The following is a 26,514-nucleotide window of genomic DNA, read 5'->3' as shown; positions in this document are numbered from 1 at the left end:
AAGAGAGAAATCGGAGACCCATTGCTTAATAATGTTTGCTCCAATTTGAGCATCCCGCCTACCACCTATTTTATCCAACTGAACGTTAGTAACACAATTAAAATCACCCCCCAGAACAATACGCCTATTTGTAACCAAAAATTTAGCAACGCTATGAATATCATAATAAAAGAAATCTACAATGTAATTAACTCTAGATGAAACAATAAAAGCAACACCCCGACTAAAATTACTCCCAAAACTCCAAAAGGCTTTCTTATTAAATCTATGTTCATACGTTTTAGCAATTGATAAATTATACACATGAGTCTCCTGAAGAAATAAGAAATCGATGGCATCATTAGCAAAAGTATGAGATAATATATTTAATTTAGTAGTATCATCTAATAGTCCATTACAATTTATTGATAAGAAGCTGTACATGATGAGGTATATATAAAAGCTCATATAAAATATGTATAAACCACAAATTGAATAAACATCCTCTGATTAAAATTTCATTATGATATAAATCAAATATATAAACAGAAGAGAATATTCCATAATCATCTCGCCGTAATATGCAAATCAGGTACACCAAAATATAGCATCCTCTGTATCTAATATAAATAGAGATTACCCACAATACATCATCTAAAACACATGCTAAGCGTATTACATAACAATATAATATACCTTTTCGAAAGAGACAAGCCGCCGAAGCGTGATCTATCTTTGAGAAAGTAATATGTATAAGTACAATTGGATTGGAAAAAATATTAATACTAGCCGTACATGTACACGTAATACATACCTTAACCCCTAGTAGATGTTGTAAAACGAGCAATAACAAATAACGTCCACAAGACGACACACACACACACACAATTTTATATAAATGTATGCAAGACAATCTTGAATATACACCCAAATACACAAAAAGCATGCCATAAATAAGACCGAAGTATATAGCAAACATATGTATGAAATACTGTACATGCAAATTTAATTTATAATCATTCTGAAATAATATGCAAATGAGCATCACCCAAATACATGGAAAACCCAGATTATAGTAGGACAAAATTACCCATGATGCTTCATGACTGACTCCTCTTATCAACTCACGCCAACAGCTCAAGACAACAATACCTTTCATGCAAAGCATTCGCGACCACACGATACGGAAATTAACTAAATCAACATGAATAAACATTGCCCATATATATATACAAAAATGTTTGGCCTTAATAAAGCACAGATCATGCAAACAGTATTGACATAAATATAGAAAAATAAACCAAAATGTCACACCGTTACATTCAACGAACGTAACTGACAATATGTTTGAATAAAAACAAAATTTAACAATCTTCAATATACGCAAAGAACTAACAACAAAAGTGGACTTACCACAGCTAGTGATACACTGTAAATAAAAAATAGACATTGTAAACACTGGTTTTGATATATAATTTTTTCTCCATGCAATATGCAAATGAGCATTACTCAAACACAGTAGGAACCACAAGCAGTATATACAAAAATTACCCATAATGCAATAAATACAATTATACTCAGTTCGTGAAAGAAACCATAACATGTTATAAACAAACTTGACACGGCTAGCAAAACTGGAGAAGAAAATCATCATTAAATGTCAAACAAACACTCCCCATACAGGGAGAACCCAAAACGTCGAGTCCACATCCATTAGGCAGTCTCGTTTGTGATGGACATAGCATGATCATTAACTGAAAACAACCTGTAGAAATCCATAAATTACGGGGGTTCAGCAGTCAGACACAGAGGCACGACGGGAAGTGGATGGTGAACGCCCAACAGCGGCTACTGCCGCATCTGCCACCCCCTTGGGAATGTTAGTAACACGCATTTTCTTCCCCGTAGCAGCCCCCTTAGACCTAGACCTAGGCCAATGTTTTGGTCTCAGTTGCTCATAGTTCTGGGAGTCTACCTCTGCTATTACGTCATCAACCCCGTCCTGAGAACCCATGCTGTCATCACCGCCACAATTAAGGGGTCCTACAGCTGCAGCTGCAGCGTAACTCTTCACTTTATCTGGCCCACCTTCACTCTCACTGTCCACCACCAATCTCTCACTATCTACATTAGATTCAATAACACATTCCACCTCCATCTGAACCGAATCAACGGGCACTGGCACATTCCCTGATACTGGCACATTCCCTGATACCGACCCCTTAGGGTCAGGGGGCGGAGCCATGGCAGACTCTGTAGCTGTCTCCTCCTCCTCCCTACGTTTTCGGTTTGCAAAACTTTTGGGGCAGTCAGGCCTAGTATGTCCCAGGTGATAACACCTAAGGCAAACTGGCAAACGACCTGGTGCTGTCACTAACATAGACATTCTGTCTCCCAGTCGCACAATGTACGGAACTTCATCAGCCTTACCAGCATCCAACTGAAGCTGAACAGTCCTGACCCCAGTTTGTATCGATGATCCACCCACAAGAGCAGTTTCATGCGTCACAGAAAGAACTTTTCCAAAACGAGAGAAATAATTTTCCAAAAACTGACTTGACACAACTCCGTGAATCCAATGAATTCTCAAGTCAATTACCTCTCTGTCATAAGGGGAGAAATCAACTCTGATATCCCGATACATGATGGATCCAAAAGTCAACATTAATCTTGCCCTGTTCTCATGTTTAAACGTTACAAACCATGTCCCAGAGCTTTCAGTTTTCCAAATAGACAGAATTTCCTTTGCCTGTATCATGTTACGGGTTGCAACTCTCAAAATATCAAAAATGTTTTCACGATCAAAGTTCCGTATAGACGATTTGACACGTACCGTAGCATCGCACTTCTTTGCATCCAGGTAACGCCGTGGAACAGCCGGACAGATAGTGGCAGCTTGGTACGCCATCTTGGAGAGGGGGGAGACCCGAAGGTCACACGGCATTTAAAAACCGATGCCCACCCGTCGATCTGTAATGGAAAAACGTCAATACAGCTATACGATTAAATCGACAAAAACACAATCTCACCAGCGGTTTGGTCCAATCGCCTCTGCATGCACCCGCTACACTTTGATCGTAGCCAAAAGGCCGAGAAGCGATGCCGGTTGTCGGCTTGCGCCGGCAAAATACCTCTATACCCACAGCATCTCATCAAGGGGCTGGATATTTACATTCCCTCTTTCAAAATATTCACCTCCAAAATTACACGCACGAAAACACGCAATTTCGGACCACGGGCGAGGGCCACGGCCAAACTGACCTTCTTTGTGGTGAAATACGACAATTTGTGTCAAGGCAGCAAAATGTGTAAATAACCTTATTTATTTCTTTGAAGAAACAGCGCTTGCGCTAAAACGTCGGGCCGACGTAGGAAAAACGTCCTGCAGCTAGGGCCATGAGCCGGTGGATCGGCGCTTAATGAACGAGGCGTGGGGACAGCAATGGGAAGAGTTTCTGCAGTCCCGACTTTGAGAAAGTCGCGCCCAGACAAGCGTGAAAAAACCCCACAGCAACTGACCGCGTGGACTAAATCCACTAAACTTAAATACATTTCACGTATCAAAACAATGTTAGGGTAGGTGAATTTTAGTTCGAAATGTTGTTTTAATTAAGAAATGGAATGAAAGTTAAACAAACTTTGAAATTTCAATGTAAACTGACCCGGGAGAAACGCGCCGAGGCTTCTGGTACTTCCTTACCACTTGAAAACACTTTCTAGGGTTAGCTGGCGCTTAAGACGTGTGTTATCGACGGGGCAGAATGTGGTTGTGAGGGTGTGATTGTCTACGACGTAATTTCCGACGTGCGACATCATGGCCGACGTCCTTGGATACGGGGACACAAAACAACTGCAAGTGGAAAATAAATCACTTTGAGGAACTTCCCGGGGCTTGGTTTGGACGGAGTACAATGTGGTTGAGTGGATGGGTCCATTTCTACAGTTTGGCTGTGGTTGCATGGTGCCTCCAGTGAAACGGACGCGCGAAAAGGGAGGGGACGGCGCAAAGTGAGATGAAAAAAGTGACATGAAATGTGAAAAAGAGAGGGCTAAGTTAAGGGTTTTATTTTTTAATTTGTATTATGAGTGGTGGGCCATTCCCGGAGGTACTGCAATACCGGGTCAACCCGTGATGAGGGCGGAGCAAGCTCCGTGGCACCTCATCCCGTTGCAAAAATCAGTTTAATATCGATGTCTCCAATAGGAGACGTATCAGATATTAAGCTGATAAGAACAGATACTTTTTTTTCTTTTTGATAAATTTACTATCCAAACAATTGTACAATCGCAGACAGTGCAAATACACTACCACCTCGTTATTAAAATGGTTATCACAGAGCGTGAAGTGGTAGTGCTAACAGTTAGACACTAAAGAATTCAGAAAAGAATTGATGGTAAATGTGAGACTGTCAATGACTTTACAATGCTTGCACATTGTATGGTTCTAACACAGTTCCTTCTAAAATCGAAGGCACATGTACTTCCATATTGAAGTCCAAAGAGTCCCTGTCTTTCGGCAAAGGAAATAAGTGTTTATATTTCTGAACCACTCTCAATAGAGTCGCCTGCGTTTTAATCCATCTTTGACTGTGTTCTTCCTTTGGACAATCCTTCAAAACCTGCATCATTGTCTCTTCATTAAACTCAATCCTGTTGTTACCTCCCTTGACCCTTTGAATCCTAACCCTCATGTCACTGTATTTTGAAGATGTGTCTGTGATAGCTGCTAAAACCTCATCTGACTGTGATGTCTGTTCCGCCCACGACAAAGGTGGAGAAAACAAAGAAGTCTTTGTCCTCTTTTCTGTCTTCTGATCTGTCTTGCTCTGTAAAACATTCTCCTGTTTCCGTTTCCTCTCCTGGTCCTTGTTAGATTCCGACAAAAATTCCACATCCGTATCTGATTCAACTGTTTCCATAGTACCCTCTGAGTCAGTATCCTTTTCTGGCGCTTCTTCCACATTCTCTGCTACACTAAGTTGTTCCTGTTTCACAGCCTTCTCCTTACACATCGCTCGTACATGACCGTAAGTATGGCAACGAAGACACAGTGGCAATCTTCCCGGAGCCGTGATTAATATTGTCTGTTTCTTCCCGAAATTGACAACATGGGGTATCTTATCCAATCCATCATCCTCAAGCTCAACCTTCACATATCTAACACCAGTTATCATTGATACTCCTTCCACTGATCTTGTTTCCCACTGGACATCAATCACCTTTCCGAATCTAGAAAAGTAATCCTTGAGAAACTCATTCTTCACAGTTGCATGCAGCCAATGTATCCTTAGCACAACAACCTGGGCTCCATAGTGAGAAAAGTAAAGCACATTGTTTCCATATTCCAGAATTTTGATCCTCCGTAAAGTCTCAGCCTGATCACTGGTCTTGAAAGTCACAAAGTATTGTCCAGATTTCTCGGTATTCCATATCCCAACACAATCTTGGGACCGAAAAGAAGGAATATTCCCCTTCAACACCTGTACCAAATCCTCCTTAGATACCTTCCGCTGCTGGGAATCCACTCTGACTGTACGTGATGCATATCCACTATCAATATACCTGTCTGGAATATCTCCAGCCTCCACTGCAGTAGCCAAGGCCATAACAAAAGGGTGGAGACCACTTAAGGCCACACACTTGCTAGAAGTGATGCCAACCCGTAGATCTGCAAGAGGACGAAATTAGTCAGCAAACATGGAAACAATAACACTCAGCACTCCATCTGGAGATGATCACTTCTCAGACTAAGACACTCATACTTTGATCTTAGCCAAAAGGCCGAGAAGCGATGCCGGTTGTCGGCTTGTGCCGGCAAAATACCTCTATACCCACAGCATCTCATCAAGGGGCTGGATATTTACATTCCCTCTTTCAAAATATTCACCTCCAAAATTACACGCACGAAAACACGCAATTTCGGACCACGGGCGAGGGCCACGGCCAAACTGACCTTCTTTGTGGTGAAATACGACAATTTGTGTCAAGGCAGCAAAATGTGTAAATAACCTTATTTATTTCTTTGAAGAAACAGCGCTTGCGCTAAAACGTCGGGCCGACGTAGGAAAAACGTCCTGCAGCTAGGGCCATGAGCCGGTGGATCGGCGCTTAATGAACGAGGCGTGGGGACAGCAATGGGAAGAGTTTCTGCAGTCCCGACTTTGAGAAAGTCGCGCCCAGACAAGCGTGAAAAAAACCCACAGCAACTGACCGCGTGGACTAAATCCACTAAACTTAAATACATTTCACGTATCAAAACAATGTTAGGGTAGGTGAATTTTAGTTCGAAATGTTGTTTTAATTAAGAAATGGAATGAAAGTTAAACAAACTTTGAAATTTCAATGTAAACTGACCCGGGAGAAACGCGCCGAGGCTTCTGGTACTTCCTTACCACTTGAAAACACTTTCTAGGGTTAGCTGGCGCTTAAGACGTGTGTTATCGACGGGGCAGAATGTGGTTGTGAGGGTGTGATTGTCTACGACGTAATTTCCGGCGTGCGACATCATGGCCGACGTCCTTGGATACGGGGACACAAAACAACTGCAAGTGGAAAATAAATCACTTTGAGGAACTTCCCGAGGCTTGGTTTGGACGGAGTACAATGTGGTTGAGTGGATGGGTCCATTTCTACAGTTTGGCTGTGGTTACATGGTGCCTCCAGTGAAACGGACACGCGAAAAGGGAGGGGACGGCGCAAAGTGAGATGAAATGTGAAAAAGAGAGGGCTAAGTTAAGGGTTCTATTTTTTAATTTGTATTATGAGTGGTGGGCCATTCCCGGAGGTACTGCAATACCGGGTCAACCCGTGATGAGGGCGGAGCAAGCTCCGTGGCACCTCATCCCGTTGCAAAAATCAGTTTAATATCGATGTCTCCAATAGGAGACGTATCAGATATTAAGCTGATAAGAACAGATACTTTTTTCTTTTTGATAAAATTTATTACATAAAATAAATTTACAAGCGCGGACAGCGCGGTCGCTGCAGGGCGGCCTAAAAGTATATCACAAAAAAGAAGTTTTGCCCTGCAGCGCTAACAATAAAAGAAACTAAAAGGAGAAATTGCCAAACCTGGCTACATGCAATACACATTTGCACTATATACATCAAATGAGGATAGAACTAAATGAAACACGTAAATGAAGCATACATAATATATATTTACAAATGACAAACATGCCATATTCAAACTGACAATAAATCAATCAATACATATAAAGAATCATTAACATGCACATGCTATATACATCACATGCCAAAACCTGGCTACATGCACAATACATATTTACATCAAATAAAGACGAAACGAGAAATACAAACAAACATGCCATACTCTACATAAATAATTATCAGCAAGGACGCGCCATATACATCATACATACACAAACTCAAAATGGAAAATAATACAATGCCAAACCTGGCTTCATGCACACCACATTTACAATATATAGATTAGAAGAAGTAAGAACTGAATGAAGTGAGCATAAATGAAGCATTCGTAAAGGACAATTGAAGCGTGCATAAATCAATAAATTCAAATGAAGCGTACATAATAGATAGATAAAGTCACAAACTATTATAGCACATTATGGCTACAAAGTGTCAGATATATAATTCTAATAAATGATCAGCATTGATTTTACAAAAAATTGAAGTTGAAAGCCAGTACCTGGAAAAGACAGATAGCGGAAAGCGACAAAAGTCAACCTTGACACGTGTCCTAAGGAAACACAGAAAACGCAACATGATATCATTCCCATTTAATTTTGTGTGCTCAAATTTATTAGAATTCCGAACAAGCCAAATGATATACTTTGCCAAAGTTAAAAGATAAATGCACATTGATTTTTGATAGGAATTTGGAATTTGGGGAACCAAATTAAACCGAATGACCTCGTTAGATCTTTTCAATAAACCAAAAGACAATTGATCTAACCACTGGAAAACGATATCCCACAAAACATCCACACACGAGCAATAGATGAAAAGATGATCAGAAGTTTCTATTGCTATACGACAGAGTGGACAGTTAGGAGAGACAGACATTCCCCGAGTATAGAGAGTATACCCCAAAGGGAGAGAATCATAGATGAGACGATAATTGACCGATTTCGAAAGTGGATCCACGAAGGAGTTATGTAAATTAAGCCAAACCTGACGAAAAGGAATACGTGGATACAACGTTTCAACTTTATTTTCCACAACAGTTTGTAATAAACAAGCATAGTACTGTTTTGATGTAAACCGAAACATATCTATCAGATAATTTGAATTGACAGCTTCAAACTGTCTTATAGCCAATAAACAAGTCTGATAGAACAGCGGTATTGTCTCAGAATGAGGAAATAATAGCGAAGCAAAAGTAGGACAATAGTGACGTAAAGACATTCCTAACCAATATTTTGCAAAAAATGTCCACTTAGCTGAAGAATTATGCAAAAGATTTTGAATGTGCTTTAAATAAAAAGAATATAATTTTGATTGGATGTGTACTACACCCAAACCCCCCTCCAAAATAGGTTTATAGCACACAGACCTCCGAATAGGCTCAGCAGTGGACTGCCAAATAAACCGAAAAGTCTCCCTCTGAAAAAGGTCGACATAATGTTTTGAAAATATTGTTACAGCCCCTCGATACCAAAATTTAGACAAAGCCATAACATTGCACACAGTAGATTTGCCAAAAATAGAGATTGAACGTCCCTTCGCTGAATTTAAAACAAAACGGAATTTAGATAGTATAGGGTGAAACTGATCATCAGCATTGACATTCTTGCCTGTTACAATTCCAACTATTTTTGACTGCTCAATCCAAGAAATACCGAAAGGGTGGTCCGATCTTGAACGCCATTTACCAACAAAAATACCATGAGTTTTTGCAAGATTCAATTTGGAGCCTGACGCTTTACCATAACATGAATATGCTGCCAAAAGGTGACCAATAGAAGCGTCAGTTGTACAAAAACCAAGCCCATCATCAGCAAAGGCAGATATTTTTGCTGAATCATCAGTGCCCGGTAAAGAAAGCCCTATGATTTTTGAATTTTTCCGTATATAACAGAGTAAAGGCTCCAGTGCTAATACATACAGAGACGGGGACAAGCCACATCCCTGCCGGACAGACCTCGTTACAGGAAATGGCTTTGAAATGTGTTGGTTAATTATAAGCGCACTAGATATGTCTTGATACAAAAGTTTAACCCATTTCTTAAAATTTGGACCAAAGCCAAAAGCGTCCAACACTTTAAACAAAAACTGATGAGAGACCCGATCAAAAGCCTTCTCTTGGTCTAAACTAATAAAAGCACAAGGTAGATCTTTTTGATCCACATAATCCAACACATTGCGAATTAAATGACAATTGTCTTGAATAGATCGGCCAGGAACAGCACAAGTTTGATCTAAATGCACGATACTACCTATAACATTGCCTAAACGTGTGCATAACAATTTCGAAATAATTTTGACATCAATATTTAATAAAGAGATGGGACGCCAGTTACGAACATTATCAGCATTATTCATGTCTTTACACAAAAGAGAAATATAAGAGGTTTTAGATGATTCAGGCAAAGAAGACTCCTGAAAAGACAACTGAATAACACGGAGAAGTACATCACCAAGAACATCAAAATTATATACATAAAATTCCTTAGTAAGCCCGTCTGGACCTGGAGACTTATTATTCTCCATAGCCTTAAGGGTCTTCAGAATTTCGTCACGAGTTATCTCCCCTTCCAGCGAAGCCGAATCATCCGAATGAAGCGCCGATAAATCAGCAAGGAATTGATTGCAAATTTCCTCATCAATGGGCTCATAGCCAAAGAGTTCACTATAAAAATCAACAAAAACGCCCATGATTTCACGAGAGGTAGTTACTCTATTACCGGATGAGTCTAAAATTGAAGAAATAGTTTTCTTTTTACCTCTCTGTGTTTCCTTGCGTAAGAAATAACTGGAAGGCCTTTCACCAATTTCAAGATCCTTAGCCTTAGACCGAACTAAGTGACCTTTAAATTCCAATATTTCCAAATCATTTAATTGTTTTTTGACAGCCTTAATTTGATCTGAGTAAAGTCCAGGACGTAGAGATTCAGCTTGGCATAACTCTTTATACTGATGAATTAGATCCTTACGGAGAGATGCTTGTTGTGATTTATAAACTTGAGCAAATAATTTGACAAAAGACCGAATTTCAATTTTAAAAGCATCCCACCAGTCTAATGTTATGGCATTTAATGGGGGAATATGATTAAAACAGAACCCAGTAAATAGGGCTTTAAAAGATTCATTTAGTAAGGAATTGTTAAATTTAAAATAGCCAGAACCAAAACTTATGCCAGCAAAATCCCTCAGCTTAAACGACACATAATCATGGTCAGAAAAACTACAAGGAGAAATATCTACATACTCAAGTGTACAGCGAAGAGTAGAGGAAATATAGAACCGGTCCAAACGAAATCCGACGCCGGCTGTATTGCGCCAGGAAACCGCCACAGAACCAGGAAACTTGGAGCGATAGACATCAAAAATAGAAAAGTCCGAAACCCATTGTTTAATAATATTTGACCCAGCTTGAGTTCCTAATCTACCCCCGATTTTATCTAATTTTATATCCACAACACAATTAAAATCCCCACCCAAAATAACCGCCTTACTAGTAACTAAATGTTTTGCAACTAATCTAAAAAAATCAACCCTATCCGCTTCATTATTTGGTGCATATACATTTACAAATCTAACACTAAAACCATTGATACACAAATCAACTACTAATAAACGACCCTCTATGTCAAAATGAAAATATTCTACCACAAAGTTAACACAGTTTGAAACAATAAAACCTACCCCACGACTAAAATTATTCCCAAAACTCCAAAAAGCCTTCCCCTTAAATTTAGATTCAAAAGATCTAGCAATTTGCAAATTATAAACATGAGTCTCCTGGAGAAACAAAAAATCAATGCTATCATTATTAAAAGAATTAGCTAGAATATTTACTTTATTAGTATTATCTAGAAGTCCATTGCAGTTGATAGATACAAAGCTGTACATGTTATTGTGTGGAATAAAAGATGCGCACATAAAATGAATAACCATGAAATAACAGTATGACGCATGTAGAATATGCAAATATATAGTCTACTTTGTATACAACCAATACACAAAATATCATATCACAACAAATACAAATTGTGAAATATATATACACATGTATATACAGAGATAAACCTAGCCAGGAGGCAAACAAAGGGAAGCAACTGTGATCCAAACTCCTACTTATTATATATAATCTAAACATGCTTGTAAAGTCATTTTTAATGCAAATTTATGAATATAAAAACTTACCAAAAACAGGGAAATCTTGTAGTGTAACTACAAAAAAGAAGAATATTACATTTAATTCATTACCTAATTTATACCGAAATATTTCCATTTTTAATATGCAAATTACAGCAACCTAACTAACATGCGACCCATGAAAAAATTTCCCACAATGCATCAGCCCCACCCCACCCTAAAACACACCACCCCTCAAAACCAATGTAAATTAAAGGTATCCTTCCCAGTATAAAACCTGAAATGAAAAGTCCATGATTAATACACTCCCTACAAAGGGAGAACCTAACAATCAAAGTTGAAGACATTGTTCTAACTCATTGGTGGTGGACATAGCAAAATTCTGTGAACAAATCAGTCCATAATATAAATACTAGTTAAGGAGGATCATGTTGATCTGATCCCGCCAGCGAAACCTTACGAGAACCAGATGGGGACCTGTCAACTGCAACAGCCGCTGCATCTGCCACCCCAGGTGGGATAGATGATACTCGCTGTTTTTTACCACCTGATCCCCCTTAAGCCCTTGATCTGGCTCGCTGCTTACTTTTAACCTGTTGCCATGACGACTGAGAATCCAAGTCAACAAGTACATCATTAATACTGTCCTGCGAGCCCATGGACTCCTGTGACTCCATAGGGGGCAAAGTAACTGCCGCAGCATAAGTAGATGGTGGGGGTGCTATCACATCCGAGTCCTTTTCCAAACTTCCCCCCTCCCCTTGTGACTGTACCTCCTCAGAAACCACTTCCATAATAGAGTCTTCAGCCTCACGGGGAACACTGTCAGTTGGGGGAACATCCGAATCAGGAGGATCATTTTTCTGTCTATTTTGATACCTTCTGGGGCAATCCTGTCTTGTATGCCCCAGATGATAACAACGAAGACACACAGGTAACCGACCAGGGGCAGTGATCAACATGCTCATGCGATCGCCCAGACGAACAATATATGGGATATCCTCTGCCTTTTGCTGATTAACTTGCAACTGAATGATACGAACACCCGTCTGAACAGGAGAACCCCCAACAATGGCCGTCTCATAATTTACTGCAAGCACTTTCCCATACTGACTAAAGTAATTCTCCAGGAAATGATTTGTTACTACTCCATGAATCCAATGGACTCTAAGGTCCAAGACTTCCTTGTCGTATGGTGAAAAGTCAATTTGAATGTCATTGTAAAATACAGTACCCACTGACAACAACAAACGGACTCTATTCTCATTTTTAAAAGTCACATACCAGATACCACTGGCCTCAGTTTTCCAAATAGAAATTATCTCCCTTCCCTGAATCAGGTTGTTAGTAGCACGCTGAAGGATTTCAAAGATGTTATCTCTATCAAAGTTCCTCACGGAAGATTTTATACGAACCGTTGATGAGCAACGCCTTTTATCCAGGAACCTGGCAGGGACGGCAGGAGCAATTACTGCAGCTTGGTAGGCCATGGTAATGGGGGGAGACCCGAAGGTCACACGGTTACAAGCACCGATGCCCACCCGTCGATCTGGAAATACAAAGAGTCAATACACGAAAAAGAACAGCAATCAACTGCAACAGTCTCACCAAGTCAGCTGGTTGAATCTCTTCTCACTGCAGACACACAATGATCTTTGCCAAAAGGCCGAGAAGCGATACCGGTTGTCGGCTTGCGCCGGCAAAATACCTCTATACCCACAGCATCTCATCAAGGGGCTGGATATTTACATTCCCTCTTTCAAAATATTCACCTCCAAAATTACACGCACGAAAACACGCAATTTCGGACCACGGGCGAGGGCCACGGCCAAACTGACCTTCTTTGTGGTGAAATACGACAATTTGTGTCAAGGCAGCAAAATGTGTAAATAACCTTATTTATTTATTTGAAGAAACAGCGCTTGCGCTAAAACGTTGGGCCGACGTAGAAAAAACGTCCTGCAGCTAGGGCCATGAGCCGGTGGATCGGCGCTTAATGAACGAGGCGTGGGGACAGCAATGGGAAGAGTTTCTGCAGTCCCGACTTTGAGAAAGTCGCGCCCAGACAAACGTGAAAGAAAAACACAGCAACTGACCGCGTGGACTAAATCCACTAAACTTAAATACATTTCACGTATCAAAACAATGTTAGGGTAGGTGAATTTTAGTTCGAAATGTTGTTTTAATTAAGAAATGGAATGACAGTTAAACAAACTTTGAAATTTCAATGTAAACTGACCCGGGAGAAACGCGCCGAGGCTTCTGGTACTTCCTTACCACTTGAAAACACTTTCTAGGGTTAGCTGGCGCTTAAGACGTGTTTATCGACGGGGCAGAATGTGGTTGTGAGGGTGTGATTGTCTACGACGTAATTTCCGGCGTGCGACATCATGGCCGACGTCCTTGGATACGGGGACACAAAACAACTGCAAGTGGAAAATAAATCACTTTGAGGAACTTCCCGGGGCTTGGTTTGGACGGAGTACAATGTGGTTGAGTGGATGGGTCCATTTCTACAGTTTGGCTGTGGTTGCATGGTGCCTCCAGTGAAACGGACGCGCGAAAAGGGAGGGGACGGCGCAAAGTGAGATGAAAAAAGTGAAATGAAATGTGAAAAAGAGAGAGCTAAGTTAAGGGTTCTATTTTTTAATTTGTATTATGAGTGGTGGGCCATTCCCGGAGGTACTGCAATACCGGGTCAACCCGTGATGAGGGCGGAGCAAGCTCCGTGGCACCTCATCCCGTTGCAAAAATCAGTTTAATATCGATGTCTCCAATAGGAGACGTATCAGATATTAAGCTGATAAGAACAGATACTTTTTTTCGTTTTAATAAAACATTTATTACAAAAAAAGATACATTTGCAGACAGTGCAAATGGCTACCATCCCTTCTAATAAATAAAATCTATCACAGAATTAAGGGATGGCAACCCTAACAAAATAGTACTAGAGACAGGAAGAATTTAATGATTTGACCTTTTAAATAAATGTATATTATTCCAACATTAACAGTATATATTATACTCTCGTTACATACAATTACAATTGAAACAACATAAACACATTAATTCATAACCATATATATTCATAATCTAGACTAGATTGGACACACATACATATGTACATATATTATACCCCTGCACACACATGAAGTTGAACATACCGTAACAAGAAAGGACAGAGACATCTAAATAATTTAGATACTCGATATATTTACAATTAGTCTTTACAACAACATAAGCATGATAAACATCACAGTCAGTATTATCAATAAATGGATACAATAGGATTATTGGATAATAAATTCTGCAATGAAAACAGTTAAAATATAAAATGAAGTTGATTGTTAGAATTAATTTTACAGAAGAAAGGGGAAGAAAGCCAGTGCTTGGCAAAAGAAGATACTGATAGCCTAAAGAAATCAACCCGAATACGTGTTTTAAGAAGTGACAAAAAACGCAATACAATATCGTTCCCACTGAGCTGTTTGTGCTCAAACTTATTTAAATTTCTAATAACCCAAATAGAATATTTTGCCAAAGCTATCAAATACACACAAACAGCAAATTTCTGATGATTGGGAATATGTGGCAATACACCAAATTTAATGACTTCATGACACTTTTTAATTAAACCAGATGATAAAACATTTAGCCATGGGAAAACGATATCCCACAAGACAACACTGCAAGGACAGGATATAAAAAGATGATCTGAAGTCTCAACTCCAGATCGACATAAGACACAGTCCGGAGAGACAGACATACCACGGGTATGTAAGATATACCCTAAAGGAAGAGAATTATAGATGAGACGAAAATTTACAGATTTTGGAATAATATCCACGAATGAATGATGTAGATTTTGCCAAACGAGCCGAAAATTAATTTGTGGATATAACCTTTCAATAGTATTTTCAGTAACTTTTTGAAGGAAGCATTCATAAAATTGTTTAGTATTAAAATTGAACATGTCCTTCACTGGATTAGAAACAATTGATTCAAATAATTTTACAGCCTGAATACACTGTTGATAAAACAAAGGCATTGTCTCAGAGTGAGGAATAAGTAAAGACATAAAAGATGAAGAATACAGACGTAAGGACATACCAACCCAATACTTTGCAAAATATGTCCACTTTGCTGAACTTCCTGTTAACAGGTTTTTAATATGTTTAATTTGAAAGGATTGTAATTTTGACTTGATGTGAATAACATCAAGGCCCCCTTCAAAAATGGATTTATACAAAACAGAGCGCCGAATAGGTTCAGCCTTAGACTGCCAAATAAAATGAAATGTCTCCCTCTGAAAGAGTTCAACATAATAATTTGAAACCGGGGTAACTGCTCCACAATACCACAGTTTAGATAGTCCTAAAACATTGCACAGTACAGTTTTCCCAAAAATAGATATAGAGCGCCCCTTACAAGACTTTAGAACTGTACGAAATTTAGACAATATTGGATGAAAAATGTCATCATCATTAACCGTCTTGCCTGTTATAATGCCAACAATTTTGGACTGGTCGATCCAAGAAATTCCGAAAGGGTGGTCAGATCTATTTTGCCATTTACCAATAAAAATTCCTTTGGTTTTTCCCATATTCAGTTTTGACCCAGATGCCTTTCCAAACGTATGATACAGATCTAAAAGGTTTTTGACTGAAGCATCTGTTGTACAAAATCCAAGACTATCATCAGCAAAAGCTGATATTTTGGCTGAATCATCAGTACCTGGAATCTGTATACCTTTAATACCTTGAGTTTTACGAATTTTATGAAGTAGAGGTTCCAGCGATAACACATACAAGGATGGGGAAAGCCCACACCCTTGCCTGACAGACCTCGTAACCGGAAAAGGCCGAGAAATGTGCTGATTAACAATTACACAGCTGGATATGTCAGTGTACAGAATTTTAACCCACTTTTTGAAATTAGGACCAAAGCCAAATGCGTCCAATACCTTAAATAAATACTTGTGGGAGACCCTATCAAAGGCCTTTTCTTGATCCAAACTTATTAAAGCACATGGAATATCTTTCTGATCCACGTAATCCCGCACATTACGAATTAAATGGCAATTATCCTGAATTGATCTGCCTGGTATGGCACAGGATTGGTCCAGATGAACTATATCACCCATTACTTTTCCTAAACGAGTGCATAAGATTTTTGAGATGAATTTAGTATCAACGTTTAATAAAGAAATGGGACGCCAATTACGTACATTTTCGGAATGATTAACATCCTTACACAATAGAGTAATATAAGAAGTCTTAGACGACTTAGGCAAAGAATGTTCGGAAAAACACAAATGCACGAGACGTAGCAAGACATCACCAAGAATATCAAAGGTAAACAAATAAAACTCCTTGGTAAGACCATCCGGACCCGGAGATTTATTATTTTCCATATCCTTAAGGGCCTTTAGAATTTCACCTTTTGTAATTTCACCTTCTAGAATGTCCAAATGTTTCGAATCAAGTTGTGGCAAATCAGTAAGGAAGTCATTACATATTTCATCATCAATGGGTTCTTCAGCCAAAAGATCAGAATAGAAATCAACAAAAACACCCATGATTTCCTGAGAGGATTTTACGGAAGCGCCAGAAGGGTCTAAAATTGAAGATATAGATTTTCCTTTACCTCTCTTTACTTCCTTACGTAAAAAATAGCTAGAAGGTTTTTCACCAGTTTCAATATCTTTAGCTTTAGATCTGATAAGATGTCCTTTAAATTCCAAATTTTCCAAATCATTAAGTTGCTTTTTGACTTCACGAATTTGATCAATATATGATCCGGGATGGAGAGATTCAGCACGACATAGATTATGATATTGCTTTTCTAAATCTTTACGAAGAGATACTTTTGCAGATTTTTTAAGAATTTGTATTGAATTGATAAACTTTTTAAGTTTTTGTTTAAAAGTATCCCACCAATCCAAAGTAATTTGACTTAAACTTGGAATATGAGTATTACAAAATCCCGAAATTAAGTGCCTAAAAGCTTCATCAAATATGCTGTTATTACATTTCCAGTAAGAATTACCAAAATCTATGCCATCAAAATCTTTTAATCTTACCGACACGTAGTCATGGTCAGAGAAGGAACACGGGGAAATTGTTGCAGTTTCAACAGCGGACAGTAGGGAAGTAGATAGATAGAATCGATCAAGCCGGGACCCAACACCAGAAGAATTTCGCCAAGAAACCGCCACCGTATCTGGAAAGAAAGAACGAAAAATGTCAAATATAGAAAAGTCATATAGCCATTGTTTAATAATGTTACTACCTGCTTGATTACTATTTTGATTGCCCCCTACCTTATCAAGTTTGGTATTCAAAACACAGTTAAAATCTCCACCTATAACTAACACCTTATTGGTAACTAGATATCTAGATATTTGTTTGAAAAATTCAACTCTGTCAGCTGCATTGTTAGGAGCATAGATATTTATGAACCGTACACTTTTGCCATTAATTACTAAATCCACTAAAATGTACCGACCATCAACATCAAAACGAATTTGATTGACTACAAAATTAATAGCATTATTGATTATAATGCCCACTCCTTTACTTCTATTGGTACCAAACGCCCAAAATCCTTTACCATTAAATCTTGATTCGTAAAACTGCGCTAACTGAAGATTGTATACATGAGTTTCTTGCAAAAATAATACATCAATATTGGAATTAAATTTATGAGCTAAAATATTTACTTTTTGAGAATCATCCAACAATCCATTGCAATTTATTGATGTTATGTTATACATTTTGGATTTGTATAAACTCCAATATATACATGATAATCCCACAAAAATGTGAATAATATTACTCCATAATATTTACTCCTCAGAGAGGATAAGCCAATGCGTTTGTGTTTTTGTCCATTGATCAGTTTCATTATCGAGGGGCTTTGCTTTGGTCATCAGCATTGAACAATCTAATTACACGTCACCACCCCCAGCCTCACTCTCAATATCCACTTGTGAATCAGTCTGCTCTACTACAGAACTGTGTGCCTTCACTCTTTCAACCGATGTAGATTGGTTAGGAGTTCTCTGAACCTTTCCAGCCCTAGACCTACTTTTGGATCTAGTTTTTCTCTTAGGAGCATGAGACTGACTAGAATCACTGTCCTTAGCATACTGAATCAATGCCTCTCTGTCAGAGTCAGTAATAACAATCTCTTGCGCTGAACTTGGTGTACCTTTAACTTTATCAGAAACACTCTGTTGCTCAGACATATCTATGTCTAAATCTGTATCTATGTGACCTGTCTCTTGACCCACACAAATATCTGCAACAACCACTGTGCACTCTGGAACCTCACTGGATTTTAGGCCCTCTTTACCAGATACAACATCTTTCCTTGAACTTTCAGATCTATCTGCCACCTCACTTTCAGAAGGGATATTGGTTCGGCCATACAACTCATCATCTGACCATAAGTCAGATAGACCAGACTTTCTACTGGGTTGTGAACTTTCAACATCTGCCTTATCCCCCTTCCTGGACTTTTCCGTAACTTTCTGTTGTTTCCGCCTTTCCTGATCTTCCTTTTCTCTTGTAAATCTATACTTATCAAAGAACTCACTTGGATCTCTGGTACAAAAACTGCGCATGTGACCCTTGAAACCACATCTCAAACACAGTGGAGCTCTGCCTTGTGCTGCTATCAGCATAGTCATCCCATCACCAAGTTTGGCAATGTGAGGAAGATCATCAATGGTACCCTGTTTCATTTTGAGCTGAACATTCCTGACACCTGTTCGAACCCAAGCATCATCAATCTTTATCTGTTCCCTTGAAATTGCCGTCACTTCTCCAAAGCCACTAAAGAATGTACCCAGAAACGAATCTTTCACATCATCATGGAGCCAGTGAACTTTTATATTATGTAACTTCTCCTCATAGGAGACAAATGTCATACTTCCATCATTAAATGGCAAGGAGCCTGCATCCAGCAATAATCTGGCCCTTCTCCTATCTTTGAAGGTAATATAGAGAACACCACTTTGATTAGTATTCCACATGGAATCAATGTGTCTTGCATCCAAACCAGGAATAGCTTTATGCAGGCACTCATACACTGTCTCTCGAGTAAAAGGTCTTACCTTCGACTCGATCCTCACGGTGCAATCGTAGAGAGCTTCATTCCTAAACTTCCGCTCCACAGGCTGATAAACTGGTGCTGAAGCCAGCGCCATACTGATGAAGTTGAATGGGGGGCGACCAGTCAAGGTCTTCTGGTACTAAGAGTACCAGCACCCACCCGTAGACCTGGGAGAGAGATTAATAAGCAGCAGTAAAATGTCACACAAAACAGTTCAAAACTATAATCACCTCTGGAATCCACTTGATGATGATGATGGAACCAACTCTAAGAACAGATACTACACGCCGATCTGTGCCAAAAGGCCGAGAAGCGATGCCGGTTGTCGGCTTGCGCCGGCAAAATACCTCTATACCCACAGCATCTCATTAAGGGGCTGGATATTTACATTCCCTCTTTCAAAATATTCACCTCCAAAATTACACGCACGAAAACACGCAATTTCGGACCACGGGCGAGGGCCACGGCCAAAATGACCTTCTTTGTGGTGAAATACGACAATTTGTGTCAAGGCAGCAAAATGTGTAAATAACCTTATTTATTTCTTTGAAGAAACAGCGCTTGCGCTAAAACGTCGGGCCGACGTAGGAAAAACGTCCTGCAGCTAGGGCCATGAGCCGGTGGATCGGCGCTTAATGAACGAGGCGTGGGGACAGCAATGGGAAGAGTTTCTGCAGTCCCGACTTTGAGAAAGTCGCGCCCAGACAAGCGTGAAAAAAAAACACAGCAACTGACCGCGTGGACTAAATCCACTAAACTTAAATACATTTCACCTATCAAAACAATGTTAGGGTAGGTGAATTTTAGTTCGAAATGTTGTTTTAATTAAGAAATGGAATGACATTTAAACAAACTTTGAAATTTCAATGTAAACTGACCCGGGAGAAACGCGCCGAGGCTTCTGGTACTTCCTTACCACTTGAAAACACTTTCTAGGGTTAGCTGGCGCTTAAGACGTGTGTTATCGACGGGGCAGAATGTGGTTGTGAGGGTGCGATTGTCTACGACGTAATTTCCGGCGTGCGACATCATGGCCGACGTCCTTGGATACGGGGACACAAAACAACTGCAAGTGGAAAATAAATCACTTTGAGGAACTTCCCGGGGCTTGGTTTGGACGGAGTACAATGTGGTTGAGTGGATGGGTCCATTTCTACAGTTTGGCTGTGGTTGCATGGTGCCTCCAGTGAAACGGACGCGCGAAAAGGGAGGGGACGGCGCAAAGTGAGATGAAAAAAGTGACATGAAATGTGAAAAAGAGAGGGCTAAGTTAAGGGTTCTATTTTTTATTTTGTATTATAAGTGGTGGGCCATTCCCGGAGGTACTGCAATACCGGGTCAACCCGTGATGAGGGCGGAGCAAGCTCCGTGGCACCTCATCCCGTTGCAAAAATCAGTTTAATATCGATGTCTCCAATAGGAGACGTATCAGATATTAAGCTGATAAGAACAGATACTTTTTTCCTTTTTCATAAAAACTTTTAATACACAAGTTGAACTGAAAATACAATAAAGGACAGATAAGCCACTACCCACAAATAAAAGAATTATCACAGTGGTGGGGTAGTAGCTCTAACATAAAGAAATAAGGAGAAGAGAAGGTTGGCAAAATACATGAAATAAATTAATCGATTGAAATATTTACAGACATTATTTTAATATGATATAATGAGAATTTTTACAATGTAGACATGTATATACAATTATATATATATTTTTTGATCATTATATACACAGAGATATATACATTTACATTTATAGATATATACATATTGACATATACTATACAACTTTGTACATACAAATATTTATATACACAGAAAAGAAGTAGTATGTATATAGTAGTATATATTTTTACATATTATGTCTATATATATTACATTTATATATTTTAAGGGATGTACATTAGAGATATTTAACTATTTTACTACAGAATCATAAAGAACATTTCATATACATAAATTTTTAACAACATATATAAGATACTTATATATGAAACATGAGCTGATTAGTGGCATTGACATGGCAGAAAAAAGGAGAAGATAACCAGTACTGAGCAAAAGTAGAATAAGATAGACGAAAGTAATCAACTCTAATGCGTGTTTTTAAAATGTGCTAGAAACGCAGTACAATATCGTTCCCATTTAGCTGTTTGTGCTCAAATTTGTTAAGGTTCCGAATAGTCCAAATAGAATATTTCGCCAAAGCTAAAAGATATACACAAACAGCATATTTCTTTGAATTGGGATTTTTTGGCACCAATCCAAACCTGATAACTTCATGGGATTTTTGTAATTGACCTGAAGAAAAATGGGATAACCATGGGAAGATAACATTCCACAACACACAGGAACAGGGAAAGTAGATGAACAGATGATCAGAAGTTTCAATTCCTGATCGACAAAGAACACAGTTAGGAGAGACAGCCATACCACGGGTATGAAGAATATACCCTAAAGGGAGGGAGTCATAGATGAGACGGTAGTTAACTGATTTATGAATACAGTCCACAAATGAATGATGTAAATTGCTCCAAACAAGGTCAAATGGAATTTGTGGATATAATCTTTCTATTTTATTTTCAGTAACTTTACTCAGGAAGCATTCATAAAATTCCCGAGTGGTAAACTTTTTTATATCTACCAACGGATTCGAAACAATAGATTCAAACAATTTAACAGATTCAAAACAATGCTGGTAGAATTTAGACTGCGTCTCAGAGTGAGGGATACGAAGAGAAGTAAAGACATGTGAGTACACACGTAAGGATAACCCTAACCAATACTTTGCAAAATATGTCCATTTTGCTGAACTACCATTAAGTAGATTTTGAACATGTTTCATTTGAAATGACCGTAATTTCGACTTGATGTGCAGAGCACCAAGACCTCCCTTCAAAAGTGCCTTATACAAAACGGAGCGCCTAATAGGTTCAGCTGTGGACTGCCAAATAAAACGAAACACCTCCCTCTGAAAGAGATCGATGTAATGATTTGAGACTGTGGTAACTTCCCCACGATACCATAGCTTCCCCAGGCCTAAAATATTGCACAAGGTAGCTTTACCAAAGACCGAAACAGGACGCCCTTTGCATGAATTTAGGACTAACCTGAATTTTGATACAATGGGATGAAATTGATCATCGTCACTGACCTCCTTGCCAACTATAATTCCAACAATTTTAGACTGGTCAATTCTAGATATACCAAAAGGATGATCGGACCTGGACTTCCATTTTCCTAAAAAAATTCCCTTTGTTTTGGACATATTTAATTTGGACCCAGATGCCCCTCCAAATCGCTTGTATAAAAATAAAAGGTTTTCTATTGAAGCATCTGTAGTACAAAACCCCAGACTATCATCAGCATATGCTGAAATTTTCGCTGAATCATTACTGCCCGGGAGTGGTATACCCTAAATTAAATGATTTTGACGAATTTTACGTAATAGAGGCTCCAGTGATAAAACGTACAAGGATGGAGACAAACCACATCCTTGCCTGACAGACCTCGTAACCGGAAATGGCCGAGAGATGTGTTGGTTAACAATTACAGAACTGGATATGTCAGTATACAGAATTTTGACCCATTTTTTAAAATTTGGACCAAAGCCAAAGGCGTCCAGTACTTTAAACAGATATTCGTGGGAGACCCTATCAAAGGCCTTTTCTTGATCTAAACTAATGAAAGCACAAGGTAGATCTTTCTGATCAATATAATCCAACACATTACGTATTAAGTGGCAATTGTCCTGTATAGACCGACCTGGTACAGCGCAAGTTTGATCTAAATGAACAATGTTCTCCATCACTGGACCTAAACGTGTGCACAATATTTTGGATATAATTTTGACATCCAAATTTAACAATGAAATAGGGCGCCAATTACGAACATTCTCTGCATTATTACTATCCTTACAAATCAAAGTAATAAGAGAATTCTTGGAAGATGAGGGTAGAGTACCCTCAGAGAAACATAATTGTACGAGACGCAAAAGCACATCACCAAGAACATCGAAAGCAAACACATAAAATTCCTTAGTAAGTCCATCTGGACCAGGAGATTTTCCATTCTCCATAGCCTTAAGGGCTAATAAATTTCTTCTTTTGATATATCACCTTCTAGAGAAGCCCAATCAGCCAAATGTAATTTAGGTAATTCTGCGAGGAAATCGTCACACAATTTCTCATCAATGGGTTCGGCCGCAAACAGATCAGAATAGAATTCAACGAAAACACCCATGATGTCTCGAGAGGTTTTCAATGTATTGCCAGAAGGGTCTAAAATTGAAGATATAGTTTTCTTTTTACCTCTCTTAGTTTCCTTGCGAAAGAAATAACTAGAAGGTTTCTCACTATTTTCGAGGTCTTTAGCCTTAGACCGGATAAGGTGACCTTGAAATTCCATAATTTCCAAATCTCTGAGTTGCCTTTTGACCTCTAATTTTTGATCAACATATTGTCCAGGATTTAAGGATTCTGCATGGCATAGATTTCGATATTGGCCTTCTAAATCTTTCCGTAGGGATACTCGGGACTTATGTCTGTCTTTTTGAACTAAACAAATGAATTCCTTAATTTGAATTTTGAAAGTATCCCACCATTCAAGAGTAATATTTTCCAAAGGGGGCACATTTGCGCTACAAAAACCTTTAAACAAAATTTTAAATGCCGAATCAAAAATAGAACTATTAGATTTCTAATATGATGGACCAAAATCTATCCCTTCAAAATCCTTTAGACTTACCGACACATAGTCGTGATCAGAAAAGGTGCATGGGGAGATTGTCGAAGTGTCGACAGCAGATAGTAGGTGGGATGAAAAGTAGAACCGGTCAAGACGAGATCCGACACCAGCAGCATTAGACCAAGAGACTGCAACTGAATCTGGAAATAGAAAACGAAACACATCAGATAGAGAAAAGTCCGAGACCCACTACTTAATAATATACTGAACATCATTGAAAACGCACCACCTGTAAATTTTGAAATAAGGCAATAGAATCTTTTGGAAATGGAAAATTAATGGTGGGAATTTTGATAATAACACACTAGATCGTAAATAACGCTCTACAGTAAAAAACGGATCGTTCGAACACATCATCGAACACATCACATGAAAACAACAAAATTCATGCACAACACACACGAAGGGCACAAATTGCATGCAGAAAGCATGCTGTTCAGGGGTATAAATGACCTTCGGCACAAAACCGTTCTCATTTTTGCAGTACTTTCGTAAGTAAAGTTTTTTCGCCATGCCAAGATTGTCACCAGAGGAACGAGAACAGGCCTTGGGTATGTTGCAGGTCGGCGCTTCAAGCAGAAACATTGCACGACGATTTGGGTGTCATCATTCGACCATTCTGAGGCTTGCTAACAGATACCAACAAACAGGAACCAGCAGGGACCGGCAACGCCCACGTCAGGCACGTGTTACCACCCCTCGTCAAGATCGAGACATTGTACGGCGCCATATTCGGGATCGAACCTTGCCCGCTGCCAGAACCGCCAACGCTGTCCAGGGTCGACGTGGTTTGATCAGCGCTTCCACCGTCCGACGCCGTCTCCGTGCGGCAGGGTTAGGTTGTCGACGCCCTGACGTTGGACCCATCCTGACTGACAGGCATCGCCGTGAACGCCGACAATGGGCTGAACAGCATCGTGTGTGGTTGTTACGACGTTGGCATGGTGTGGTGTTCTCCGACGAGTCGCGTTTTCACTTGCGAAATGCTGACGGGCGTCTACGGCTATGGCGTCGACGGGGTGAACGTTATCATCAGGATTGTGTTGTGCAAACCGATCGGTGGGGTAGAGGCAGCATTATGGTGTGTGGGAGGGATAAGTTATCACCACTGAACCGCTCTGATTGTTTGTCGTGGCAGAGTGAATGCCGTTTACTACCGTGACAACATTCTTCAGAACAACGTCGTTCCCTTCTTTCACCAGCATCAAGATCTGCACACATTTCAACATGACAATGCACGAGCCCACACTGCACGTGTTTCGATACAGTATCTGGCTAACAACAACATTCCTCTACTTCATTGGCCTGCATTGTCACCAGATTTGTCACCCATCGAACACTTGTGGGATTACATTGGCCAACGCCTCGCACGTCGTCCGCAGATCAACAACCTTGGGGAACTCGACAATGCCTTGCAGCAAGAGTGGAATGCAGTGCCTCAGGACTTTATTCAGAGACTTGTCCGTTCAATGAGGAGACGTTGCACAGCTTGTGTTGCTGCTAACGGGGGTCATACACGCTACTGACTTTCCATTTTGACCCCATCTTTATTTCATTGTCAGCTGCATTAAATCTTCACTGTTTTGCTTGATTGTTTTTTGCTTCTTTTTCTTTATCAAACATTGGTCTACACAAATATGTAAAATTTACATAGATTGCTCACTTCTGCTCTTAGAAATCCACAATTTTAGGGGTGGTGCGTTTTCAATGATGTTCAGTATATTAACTCCTTGATGTACAAAATCTCTATTACCTCCTATTTTATCTAACTTATTGTTAAGCACACAGTTAAAATCACCTCCCAGGATAATATTTCTACTTGTGACTAAATAATGTGTGATTTGGTTAAAAAATTCAACTCTATCTGCTGGTACATTTGGCGCATAAACATTAATCAATCTGATTCTGGTTATTCCAGCAGTAATATCAACAATAATATATCTACCATCAACATCAAAATGATATTTATCTATCTTAAATCCACAAGACTTGTTAATGATTATAGCAACCCCTCTGCTATTATTACTGCCATAAGACCAGAAAGCCTCACCACTAAACCTATTTCCAAATGAAGTAGCTAAAGCAAAACAATGCACATGGGTCTCTTGAAGGAAGAGAACATCAATGCCGGTAGAATTAAACTTATAAGATAAGGCAGTTATCTTATTTGGGTTATCTAACAACCCATTACCATTTATGGATAGAAAGTTGTACATAACATCTACATTGTGTGTTATCAACATATATAATGAGTACAAAAATACATATTGACTCCCTGAAAAGGGAGAAATTGTTTGTATTCGCCATTCTTATCTCATGGTCGGAGGACATGTCCAAGGCCGTTATCAGGAAGCATAAATGTGATACCTTA

General features: G+C 39.3%; 2 non-coding genes and 2 pseudogenes across 2 annotated transcripts; all 4 read right to left on the bottom strand.

Moving 5' to 3' along the window:
• Window positions 1-4,063: 4,063 nt before the first annotated feature.
• LOC137274894 (U2 spliceosomal RNA) lies at window positions 4,064-4,260 on the bottom strand. Its single transcript, XR_010956252.1, has one exon. It is a non-coding gene; the product is annotated as a U2 spliceosomal RNA (small nuclear RNA).
• Window positions 4,261-6,741: 2,481 nt separating this feature from the next.
• LOC137274867 (U2 spliceosomal RNA) lies at window positions 6,742-6,922 on the bottom strand (annotated as a pseudogene).
• A 7,018-nt stretch (window positions 6,923-13,940) lies between these two features.
• LOC137274845 (U2 spliceosomal RNA) lies at window positions 13,941-14,137 on the bottom strand. Its single transcript, XR_010956231.1, has one exon. It is a non-coding gene; the product is annotated as a U2 spliceosomal RNA (small nuclear RNA).
• A 6,561-nt stretch (window positions 14,138-20,698) lies between these two features.
• LOC137274887 (U2 spliceosomal RNA) lies at window positions 20,699-20,880 on the bottom strand (annotated as a pseudogene).
• Window positions 20,881-26,514: the final 5,634 nt, after the last annotated feature.

Source organism: Haliotis asinina, chromosome 2 (genome assembly GCF_037392515.1).
Source record: "Haliotis asinina isolate JCU_RB_2024 chromosome 2, JCU_Hal_asi_v2, whole genome shotgun sequence".
Lineage (NCBI taxonomy): Eukaryota > Metazoa > Mollusca > Gastropoda > Lepetellida > Haliotidae > Haliotis > Haliotis asinina.
This window is presented reverse-complemented; position numbering and strand designations above follow the sequence as displayed.